We start from the raw sequence: 12,344 nt of genomic DNA on the forward strand, positions 1-12,344 counted from the left end.
ATCACAGTAATCATCTATAATATGATTTTAAATCAAAGTGCAGTAAATGAAAATTTTGTTCTGCTAAAGTTTTGTTGGCTGCAAAATAGTTTCAACAATTTTGCTGAAATTAACAGTTGATCAAATTGATGTCATCAAATTTAACTACTTTTTCTTAAAATCTAACATTCAGCTATGAAGAAACAAAGGTTTTCATTAATCCAAAATAAGATAGAAAACAACAAATGTGGAGTATGACGTTATATTTTCAAAAAAATTGATAAGTGATAAATGTAAACTAAGCTTTACAATTATTTTAGTGGGGTGCGCTAAGCCAAGTCAGTAGTGCAACACCAAAGGACGCTTAGCAAGCTACCGTGTGGACATCCCTTCAAAAATAGTTAGTATAAGATATATACCGATAAGAATAGATACTATACTTGATCGTACTTTGCGAATAACTACTTAAAATGGAATCCTCAAAATGTTAGCACCAGTGGTCTAGTGGTAGAATAATAGAGTACGGAGTCAAAAGGGTAAAAAAAATTGTCAAAACTTACAAAAGGGCATATCATTTTTTTTTAACCAAAACGGTAAAATCGCTCACGATGTAGCGACTTTGGCCGTTTGAAAAAGCAAAATCGCTGCAATAGCAGCGATTTCTTAAATTTATTTTTAAAATAAAAATAAAATTAAACAAGTCGCTCCAAATGGAGCGATTTTCAAAATAAAAAAAAAATATTTTTTTTAATAAGTCGCTGCTTCTGCAGTGACCTACATTTAAATTTTTATTTTTTGCTTTATTTTAAAAAAAAATTTGAATAATTTTTTTTTTAATTTTTTAAAATCATTGGCAGCGATTTTTAATTATTATTTTTTTTAAAAATCAAATCGCTGTAAAGGCAGCAATTTACACTTAATTTATATTTTTCTTTTGAAAATTTAATTAAATTGCTGCAAAAAAAAATTAGCCGATTAAATTAATTTTTCAAAAATAAAAAAAAAATTAAGTGTAAATCGCTGCAATTTAAAAAAATAATAATAAATATTTAATTAAAAATGGTTGCCTTAGCAATTTTGCCAAGATTTGATTTTTTTTTTAAAAAAAAAGCAAAAAAAAAAGAAAGAAGTTTACTGTATTTTGCAGAGACTTATTAAAAAATTGTATTTTTTTTTAAAAAAAAGGAAATTTAAAAAATTGGTGCTACAACAGCGATTTTGCTTTTCCCGACGGACAAACTCGCTACATCGTGAGCGATTTTGCCGTTTTGGTAAAAAGAAAAATTGGTATGCCCTTTTGGAATTTTTAACAATTTTTTTTACCCTTTTGACTCTACTCTGCCACGGTACAAACCTGGGTTCAATTCTCGACTGGTGCATTATTCGAGTGCTGTGAAGATATATTGCGTAGTCTATGAGAACTTGGGTCCTCACCTAGTTTGATAACAGACGACAAAACAGCGGATCTGAGCCCTCTCTTTTTCCACTATTACTTTTAGATGTCGTTGAAGATTACAAGATGGGAAATCAAGCTCACATTTATCTGAACTCACCATTTATTTATCTTTAGGATAGTAAAGTCTGAAAAAAAAGGTGCCAAATGCTAGGTTTAAACATTAATCTAACTCTAAATATTTTATAAGTTATAGCTAATATTAGTTCATATATCTGATTTCAATTAAAATGTTAAACTTGTAATGGCATAAGAAGCTCTTATGTATCAAACTGCCCAAAATTATGTACTGCTATGATATCAAATGTTTTTATAACTAGAATTGGTGGGGTGAGCCAAGCCAAGGCAGTAGTGCAACACCAAGGCGACTCTTTAAGGCCCCGATAGCAAGCTATCGTGGTGGACTTTCCCCCTAAAAAAATAGAGTTAATATCGTATGAGTCAATGACTCACATATCAGATATTAAACTGATAAGAACAGATACTACACTTGATCTTAGCCAAAAGGCCGAGAAAGGTATGATTTTTCATGACTTATGCCGCACTATTTTATATGTTAGTTGTTACGTAAAATCTCTCTTTGCAGTCAATGTGGGACTTGAATAGCTTCTATACTTTTATATATAACTAATAATTCAATCCCATTAATAGTCTATAGTATATTTTTTTTTTTATTCAAAGTGCAGTAAATGAAATTTTTGTTCTGTTAACGTATTGTTGGCTGCAAAATAGTTTCAACGAAGAAGTTATTTTTCCGACCCCACCGAGAAGTATCAATATTAATGTCACTTACCCTCCAACATTACTCGAATCGAAGATGCTCAACCACTTGAGCAAGCATCATTTAATTATACAGATGACGCAACAAGTTTACTGAGATTCACTGTCTATTCCTAAGGTTCATTAATCCAAAATAAGATTGAAAAAACAACAAATGTAAAATTACAATATGTTGCCTACATAACATTTTCCACATAACGTATCGATCTTGCTTCATAAATATTAAAGATTAATTCAACAAAAAAACCTACATACTAATATATTTTTCCTGGATCGGAAAGAAATTCCTTCAACAAACGATTGAAAGAAAGGTTTACAACCTAGAATTGATGGGGTGTGCGAGGCTTAATGGTCCGAGAACAAGCTACTGTGATGGACCTTCCCCTCGTATATTCCTTTGTTGTGAACAATATTGAAAAACTAATAAGAAACGCATATATTATTTTTTCACGAGTCTTCAAAGATTTGTAAATATATAACACAAATCAATCTTTTGGTCATCTAGAGATTTGAGAATGTTGAGTATGACGTTATACTTCCAAAAAAAATTGATAAGTGATTATGTAAAGTAAGCTTTATAATTATTTTAGTGGATGGGCTAAGCCAAGTCAGCAGTGCAACGATAAATTAGTGGCGTGAATCTACGTCTCTTTCTTTCTCACACGAAGCTATATCTCCTGCTTAAACAATAAATATGTGTTATTCATTTCACATTTTCTCATTCATCTTCTACTTTTTTTACTCTTTATATTTTGATTTTCGAAATTTGATATACACTGGAAAGGTTGTATATTCAATTGAATCAGATGTTTGTAAATGCAAATAGTATTGTAAATGAAAAAATCGAGGACTCCAAGAAATCTTGATCGCAAGTTTTGGAGTTATGTACGTTCAAAGTAAAAAGAAAATAAAGTTGATATATTTGGTATTTTGTTGATTCTTGTTTTGTTATTTCAGGAAATGATGGAAGCAATTATTTTTTGTAAGCAGAAAACATGTTCATAAAAAAAGAAACGTAAACGTTTTGCTTGTCTTAGTTAAATCAAGTTTTTAAAAATAAATAAATAAATAAATTAGAGTGCGCTCATAACTCAATGAAACGCAATATTTTTTTTAAAAAAAAAACAATTGGAGTTTGCCTCATTATGGACGGACCCTAATAATATTTTATAACAAAAATTGTGGCTTATTTCATGAACTGCAATTGAATATGCATTTTTTAAAATATGTGACATCTCAGTTATTTTTCATATATAGCGATGCTCTTAGATCTTTAATGAAAAATTCATAAAAATAATTTTTTTAAAAAAAGTTGCTCTTAGAACTGCAATTTTCCATTGGGCGATGAGTCATATTAGCGACCTTTTCCATTCAACTTTGGGAGTCAACAGTACTAGACGTCATAGAAATGAAATGAGCATTGCTCCAGATCGCATGGTACAATGATATAATTTAAGTAAGGAAACTATTCATAAGAGCAATATTTATCCCATTGACCTCAATAGTTTTTTTATTACTATTATTATATTGATAAAAACAGATACTACACTTAATTTTACATTTCAATTTATTGATATCATAGATTTTAGGGGTGGTACTTTGACACTAATCATATAAAATGGAATTCTTAAAATATATTAGCACCAGTGGTCTAGTGGTAGAATAGTACCCTGCCACGGTACAGACCCGGGTTCTCAATTCCCGGCTGGTGCATTAATTGTGAGTGCTGTGAAGATAAATTGCGAAGTGTATGAGAACTTGGGTCCTCACCTTGTCTGATAATAGACGACAAAACATCGCATATGAGCCCTCTCTTTTTCCACTATTATTATTAAATGTCGTTAGAGATACGAGATGGGAGATCGAACTGAGTAGATTTACACATTATAAGGTTACCTGTTATCTTTAGTAATTATACAGTACATCTTACTGAAAAAAAAAGGTGCCAAATACTAGGTTGAAACATTAGTTCATATCTGATTTTAAATGAAATGTTCAACTTGTATCAAACTGCCCAAAATTATGTACTGCTATGAATCAAAAGGTTTTTAGAACTAGAATTGGTGGAGTGAGCCAGGCCAAGGCAATAGTGCAACACCAAGGCGACTCTTGAAGATCCCGATAGCAAGCTATCGTGATGAACCTTCCCCCTAAAAAAATAGAGTTAATATCGTGTGAGTCGATGACTCACATATCAGATATTAAACTGATAAGAACAGATACTACACTTGATCTTAGCCAAAAGGCCGAGAAAGGTATGATTTTCCATGTGTTATGCCGCGCTATTTTATTTGTTACTTGGTTACATAAAATCTCTCTTTCTAGGCAGTGTGGGACTAGAAGAGCTTCTATTTATTAAACTAGTAATCATCTTCATTCAATTCCATTGATCAAAGAGTAGTGAGTGAAACAATTTACGTTTTGTTGGCTGCAAAATAGTTTCAATAATGTTGCTGAAATTTGCTAAATATTAATTATACAAATTGCTTATAAAAGTCATCTGGATAGAATAAGTTTAGCTAAGGTTCATTACTCCAAAATAAGATAGAAACCAAGAAATATAAAATTCAATTTGTTGACATAACATTTTCCTCCGCAACGTATCGATCTTGCTTCAATAATGTTAAAAGGTTGATAATAACTTAAACAAAAATCCTAATATCTTTGTCCTGAACCTCGAAAAACAGTGCGCCAAGCCAAGTAGTAGTGCAACACCTAGGCTAATGAACCTTCCCCTCATATTCCTTTGTTGTGAATAAATATTGAAAACTAATAAGAAACACAAATTATTTTTCGTGAATCTTTAAAGATTTGTCGATTAATAAACACATTAAATCTTTTGATAATGTTGAGAATGACCTTTTATAGTCCAAAAAATCGATAACAAAGTGCAACGCCAAAGGACACTTGAAGGTCCCGAATCCCAATAGCAAGCGATCCTATGGATATACTAATATGAACAGATACTACACGTGATCTTACATTAGGGGTGATATTTTGCGACTATGTAGGTAAAATAGTATTCTTTAAATATCAAGCATGAATGGTCTAGTGGTAGAGTAATACCGTGTCACAGTACAGACCCAGGTTCAACTCCCCTCTGGTATATTATATGTGAGTGCAGTGAAGATAAAATTGCACAGTTAGTGAGAACTTGGGTCCTCACCTTGTCTGATATTAGACTATAAAATAGTGCATCTGAGCCTCTCTTTTTCCATTATTATTTTTTAATGTTGTTGGAGATTACCAGATGGGAAATCGAATTCGGTCCGATTATATATCGGATCATACTAAAATTGACTCTGCTAAAACTTTATAGTTTATATAGGGTTAGTTAAAAAGTTTTACTTGGAATGGGGCATAGAGAGAGCTCTTATGGATCAAATTTCCAAATATTAGAAGGGACAAACTGTGTACTATTTTGAAACAAAAGATTTTAGAATTAGAATTGGTGGGATGTGCCAGGCCAAGGCAGTAGTGCAACGCCTAGGCGACACTTGAAGGTACCAATAGCAAGCTATCGTGATGAACCTTCCCCCTCAAAACATAGAGTTAATATCGTGTGAGTCAATGACTCACATATCAGATATTAAACTGATAAGAACAGATAATACACTTGATCTTAGCCAAAAGGCCGAGAAAGGTATGGGTTTCCATGTGTTATGCCGGGCTATTTCATATTGACTTGTTAAATTAAATCTCTCTTTCTAAGCAGTGTGGGATAAAAGTGTGTGCCTGGCCAATTAGAAGGACTCTAAGAAGTTCATATATCAAAATTAAGGTCATTGAAACAAAGTTTTTGATTTATTTTTTGATTCGTCGAAGGATTTTATTTATTTATTGATAAAAATCATCGGTGATTAAGTTCAATATCTTCTAACACGAAAAGTATTTCATTAGGTTATCCAATATCTACGTGGTTAGTAGAGTTTCATGATTGTGGAATGGACCAAAAATCATAATCGATATTGAAAACCACCAATATCTCTACTTTATTTAATTGTACAAATTATTTACTATAGTTTTTTTTTTGGTGAAGATGGAATAAGATTGATGTTGAGAATTTACAAGTGAAACCCAACTAATTCAGGATTGAGACATCATTGCAATTGTTAAATTGCTATTTTTGTATTGTACCAATCTTATCTGCATCAATTTCAGGATTTAATAGGATATCAGTGAAACTACATGTGAAAGAGAATTTAGTCTCCTTTGTTCTAGTCTGGACTTAAGTTTGGAACCTTCTATCTCACGAGGCAATAACTAGAGTTTTGAAAGGTGGGGGCATGAGACGAGACGTTTTATGTAGTACGGGATGAGGCGTAAGTCTTGAGACATGGGAAGTAATCTCATGGATCTACGGGGCATAGTCTCATGTATATTTAATTTTATAATTTTATTACTAAGAAAATAATCAAAAGTAAAATTAAACTTTCAATGATTTTACAAGTAATATTTTTATAATAATATATAGGAAAATTATTATGATTTTTATTTGAGATAGATACTAAAAACCAATAATAAAGAAAAAAAGTATTATAATTACTAATTGAAAAATATCACTACACCAGTAATTACAAAAAAAAAATTGATTTAAAGCAAAAAAAAAAAGATTAAAAAAAATACTTAAGAAACACTTAGGGCACACGTTTTTACGCCCAGAACTCATTGTTTTATGCTTAGTGCTTATGCCCTAAGTTCTAGGACTTATCAATTTGTGCCCGAAGCGTTTTTGGTATGGCCGCCCTGAGACTTGCCCAAAAAATGTTTTTGAAAACACTGGGTTACAACTCTTTAGATTGTAGAAGTTTAACTAATGATGGTAATAATACTGATATTTAGTTTCATTCTTTTTTTTTCTCTACCATTTCAGATTGTGATGATATAAGTATACTTCCATTTTTTTCTTAAACAAATATTAATTAAATTTTGATTGATGAAACTTATGATTAAGGGAGCAAGTGTCATTTGTTTGGTGGATCTCATGAAATCATGAATCAAAAAACCTACATGAGGACCCATTTGGTAAAAGGTGATGAAGAGATGTTGGACTCAACCTCTTTTGCTTCTCTTGTTGATGCTTGTGAAAATAATCCAACTACTAGATCTGACTTTCACAAAATTTCAATGAATCACCTTAGTGGAAGTTTAGATATATTAGAGATACAATTAGAAGCCAGACTTGGCAAGGAGAAAATCTATGTTGAGTGAGACTCATAGTATTATTGTTCTTGATCTCTTTGACTAGTTTGAGATCAGAAGGCTCGCACTAATAATGCAGAAGAGCAGCTGAAGATTAGGAGAAGAGTATTGTTTGATTCGATAGTTGAATGCCAGGATAGTTAATTGTAACAGAGTTTGGCAGAGGTTTTGATGCTTGGGCAAAGTGGACAACCACTTCTTCCTTTTGATCAATGTTGTCCATTTTGCCCAAGCTTCAAAATCTCTGCCAGAACTCTGTTTACATCTGAGACATTTAACCACCGAATCAATCGACACTTTTCTCCTAATCTTCACCTGCTCTTTTATATTTTTGTTAATTCAAGCCTTCTAATTTCTAAGTGGTAAAGGAGATCAAGAGCAATAATACTCTGAGCCTCACTCTACATAAATTCTTCCATTACCAAGTCTAAGATTCTAATATATCTAAAATTTCAATAAGGTGATTAATTAATATTCAAATTGATGTGTGTGTGTGTGTCTGTGTGTGTGTGCGCGCGTGTGTGTGTGTTTTATTATTATTTTTTTTTGGAGGGGAGGGGGATGGAAGTATATTGGTAATGACAACATTAAGTTCTTCAGCCAATGTAATGGCCTGAAAACATCTTTTAAGTCCATGAACAATTACTACACTGTTCGTATGAGAAAGTGTATCACCTATTTTTGAATCTCTTACAATTTCCAGTTAAACAAACCTTATGAAATGTCTTTTTTTAATCATTTCTATAAAGCTAATTCGACTATCTTCTTCCTATAATAATTTGTTGAAGCAACGTTATACAACCAAATTTAGAGAACAATGACTCAAAAGGCATAAAACAAGAAGTCAAAATAGGCGTAGAAATAATTTTGTCGAAAGAGTGGAAATCTAACATATCGAATTTAACATATATCATCATAATTATAAATAGGGGAAAAAATATAATGAAACGAAGTATTAGTATTATTACCATCAGTAGTTAAACGTTTGTAGCTATCCAAGAGTGCAACTGTCTCCTGAAATAGAAGGTTCCAGACTTGAGGTCAGACTAGAACAAGAGAGTGAATTCTTCTTCACACGTAATGCTGCTGATAATTGTAGGATTTTCTACTCTATTTTGGATCCTGAAATTGATGCAGATAAGATTAGCCCAGGTAGTACATTATACTTTTGTTTTCCTTTCTAAGAAAATGCAGTATAGTAATAATACAAAAAATAGAAATTCAACAACTGCAATAATACCTCAATCCCGAATTATTTGAATATTCTATATAAAATCCCAACATCAATTTTATTCCATCTCCGCCATTTTTTCCAATACTTAATAATTTGTAGTACACCTTCAAACAAGAATCGGAGTGAGTTAAGAAACGAAAGAAGTCAGATGGCTAAAAAATGAACCTTTGAAAGTTGATATCAAACGCAGACAACAAGGTGGGGAATGTTAATCCCCCATAACTAAAGGGGGAAGAAGCTACAATTGTGGAGCACAAGAGAGAACATCTCTGCAGAGGCGATGATAACAAGGAGAGCATAAATAAGAAAACCCTATCATTTAGGGTTCTTTTATATTCACCTGGTCTGACCACTTTTGGGCCGACCAACTCCTTTTTGGTATATTTATGTATGGATCCGCTTAGGAGCCCATTTTTATTAAATAAAATGGACCATGAGTCTATATTTAAACTTTAGAAAAGGGATATCGGTAGTTTTCAATGTCAATTGTGGTTTTCGGTCCATTTCCACAACTATACTTGATTGGTTTGGTTTTATCCAAAAAAAAATGTCAATTCGAGATCAAACCAACCCGACATTATATATATAATTTTGAAAATTATAATTTTTTATACATAAAAATATTTACTTTCTATTATTTTTAAAAACATTTCTTACACTTTTTCATAGTTTTTATCTTTTATCATATTATTTCTAGTTTCTAAGACTTGATTTTGAATAGTCCAATAAAGGTTGTTCATAGATATTAGTAACTCTAACAAAACTCAAAGTAAAATCAAATCAATACTAGTGTTAAAAAATGTTATTTAAAAACTAAGAATGATAATAATATCTGTTCTTTAATTTTGCACAAGTGAATTCATTCTCACTTCGAAGATCATGCAAAATATAAATAATACACTATATATTATTTAAATAGAAGGGGTATTATATATAGTAATAATGTCTTTATCTTATATTTTGTGTGTGCGCGCACGTGCGCGTTTATGTGTGTGCATGTGGTGTGTGAATTTCNAATTCATTCTCACTTCGAAGATCATGCAAAATATAAATAATACACTATATATTATTTAAATAGAAGGGGTATTATATATAGTAATAATGTCTTTATCTTATATTTTGTGTGTGCGCGCACGTGCGCGTTTATGTGTGTGCATGTGGTGTGTGAATTTCAGTTGAAAATTCTAAATACTTTTTGAGGGTTTCTTCTAACATGAAAAACATTATGTTTTTTTTTTCCGTTCTAAGAATATGCAGTATAGTAATAATACATAAATAGGAATTTAACAAGTATAATAATACCTCAATTCTGAATCAGTTGAATTTTGCATATAAAATCTCAACATCAATTTTATTCCATCTCCACCATTTTTTCCAATACTTAATAACTTGTAGTACACCTTCAAATAAAAAGAAGAGTCAGTTGAGAAACGAGACAATGAAGATGCCAGATGGCTAAAAAAATGAACCTTTGAAAGTTGATCTCCACAGCGACAAGATCAAGGTGGAATCTGTTAATCCCGCATAACCAAAAGGGGAAGAAGCTACAGTTGTGGGGCACAAGAGACAATATCTCTGTAGAGGCGATGAGAACAATGAGGAGAAGAGGCAGAGAGCATTAATCAGAAAACTCTATCATTTAGGGTTCTTTTATACTCACCTAGTCTTACCACTTCAGGGCCGACCAACTCTTTTTTTGGTATATTTATGTGTGGATCAATTTAAGAGCCCATTTTTATTAAGTAAAATGGACCATGAGTCCATATTTAAACTTAAAAAGAAGGGATATTGGTTTTCAATGTCAGTTGTGGTTTTCGGTCCATTTCCACAACCATGGTTGATTAGTTTGGTTTTACCTAAAAAAATATCAATTCGATATTAAACCAACCCGACATTATATATATATTTTTTAAAATTATAATTTTTTATGCATAAAAATATTTACTTTGAATAATTTTTTAAAATATTTCTTATACTTTTTCATAGTTTTTATCTTTTATGATATTATTTCTTGTTTCTAAGACTTGAATTTTGAATGGTCTAACAAAACTCAAAATTAAAATCAAATCAATACTAGTGGTAAAAAAAAGTTACTTCAACACTAAGAATGATAATAATATTTATTCTTTGATTTTATACAAGTGAACTCATCCTCGCTTCGCAAGATCATGCAAAATATAAATAATACACTATATATTTAAAAAGAAGGGTATTATATGTATAATAATGTCTTTATCTTATATTTTGTACGTGTGCTTGTGCGTGTGCGCGTGTGCTTGTGCGTGTGCGCGTGAATTTAGTTGAAAATTTTAAATTCTTCTGAGGGTTCCTTCTGACATGAGAGATATTATCTTTTTTTTCCTTTCTAAGAGTATGCAGTATAGTAATAATATAGATATAGGAATTTAACAACTGTAATAATACCTCATTCCTGAATTAGTTGGATTTTACATATCAACATTTTATTTCATCTCCATCAATTTTCCAAATACTTAATAATTTGTAGTACACCTTCAAGCAGAAATAAGAGTCAGTTGAGAAACGAAACAATGAAGATGTCAGATGGCTAAAAAAATGAACCTTTGAAAGTTGATCTCAAAAGCAACAACAATAGCAAAAAATCAAGGTGGGGAATGTTAATCCTCCATAACCAAAGGGGGAAGAAGCTACAGTTGTGGAGCACAAGAGAGAACATCTCGGCAGAGGCGATTAGAACAATGAGAAGAAGAGGTGGAGAGCACAAATCATAAAACCCTATCATTAGGGTTCTTTTATATTCACCTGGTGTGACCACTTTTGGACCGACCAACTCTTTTTGGGGATATTTATGTGTGTGTTTATCTTATCTTTTGAGTATGCACGCACATGCGTGTGCGTGTACATGTTCGTGTGTGTACGTGTGAATTTTGATTGAAAAGTTTAAATTCTTTTTGAGGGTTTCTTCTTACATGAAAAAAATATAAAATAAATTATATTATACCTTCCTACATATGGGTAGATGTATAATTTGGTTCCATAGGAAAAAAAATATTATTTTTTACATGTAATCATCTTTTTTAGAAGTGAAGGAATATTCTTGTAATTTATAATGATTTCAAAATAAATAATATAAATATACTATTTTCAAAGTAAAAAGAAGAAGAAGAAATAAATAAATATACTTTGAAGAATATGTTTTAATTGTGGAAATTTCTAAAGACATATTTATCCATACAATATATATTTGACTACATATACATACATCATCTTCTTATTTTAAATTTTTGTGATAAGTCTAGCACTAATTTAGTAATAATTTATATAATTTATTTGCGTAATTAAATTTGACTTTATTCATTTCGATTTTTCCACCATTCTCTAACCAAATATGAATCATAATTATGTTTAATAAATTGAATGTTGTTGAAATATAATAAACAATTATTATGGAGTCATATGAAATTAATACAACAAAAATATTTTATCGAAAACATTCTAAAATGTAGTATGCATGTTTTGTTATATTGATTGAGATTCAACATCATGACAACAAAAATATTTTGTAGATTCATAGAGTTCTTTATAAAAGAACATTATTTCATATCAATTGAGATAATCTAAATTCGAATAGGATTGGTGGGGTGCACCAGACCAAGGTTATGGCGATGATTGAAGATTCCGATAGTAAGCTACCGTGATGGTTCCCCCCCCCCCCCC

At 31.1% G+C, this 12,344-nt stretch overlaps 1 long non-coding RNA gene and 3 other non-coding genes across 4 annotated transcripts; all 4 read right to left on the reverse strand.

Annotated features, from left to right (window-relative positions):
* Positions 1-1,757: 1,757 nt before the first annotated feature.
* LOC114078165 lies at positions 1,758-1,953 on the reverse strand. Its single transcript, XR_003579708.1, has one exon. It is a non-coding gene; the product is annotated as a U2 spliceosomal RNA (small nuclear RNA).
* Positions 1,954-4,275: 2,322 nt separating this feature from the next.
* On the reverse strand, positions 4,276-4,471 carry LOC114078160. Its single transcript, XR_003579702.1, has one exon. It is a non-coding gene; the product is annotated as a U2 spliceosomal RNA (small nuclear RNA).
* Positions 4,472-5,663: 1,192 nt separating this feature from the next.
* LOC114078161 lies at positions 5,664-5,859 on the reverse strand. Its single transcript, XR_003579703.1, has one exon. It is a non-coding gene; the product is annotated as a U2 spliceosomal RNA (small nuclear RNA).
* A 2,643-nt stretch (positions 5,860-8,502) lies between these two features.
* On the reverse strand, positions 8,503-10,500 carry LOC107025708. Its single transcript, XR_003579635.1, has 4 exons — positions 10,118-10,500; positions 9,951-10,048; positions 8,655-8,752; positions 8,503-8,536 (listed from the first exon to the last, which is right to left on the reverse strand). It is a non-coding gene; the product is annotated as an uncharacterized LOC107025708 (long non-coding RNA).
* Between the last annotated feature and the right edge of the window lie 1,844 nt (positions 10,501-12,344).

Source organism: Solanum pennellii, chromosome 7 (genome assembly GCF_001406875.1).
Source record: "Solanum pennellii chromosome 7, SPENNV200".
Taxonomy (NCBI): Eukaryota; Viridiplantae; Streptophyta; class Magnoliopsida; order Solanales; family Solanaceae; genus Solanum; species Solanum pennellii.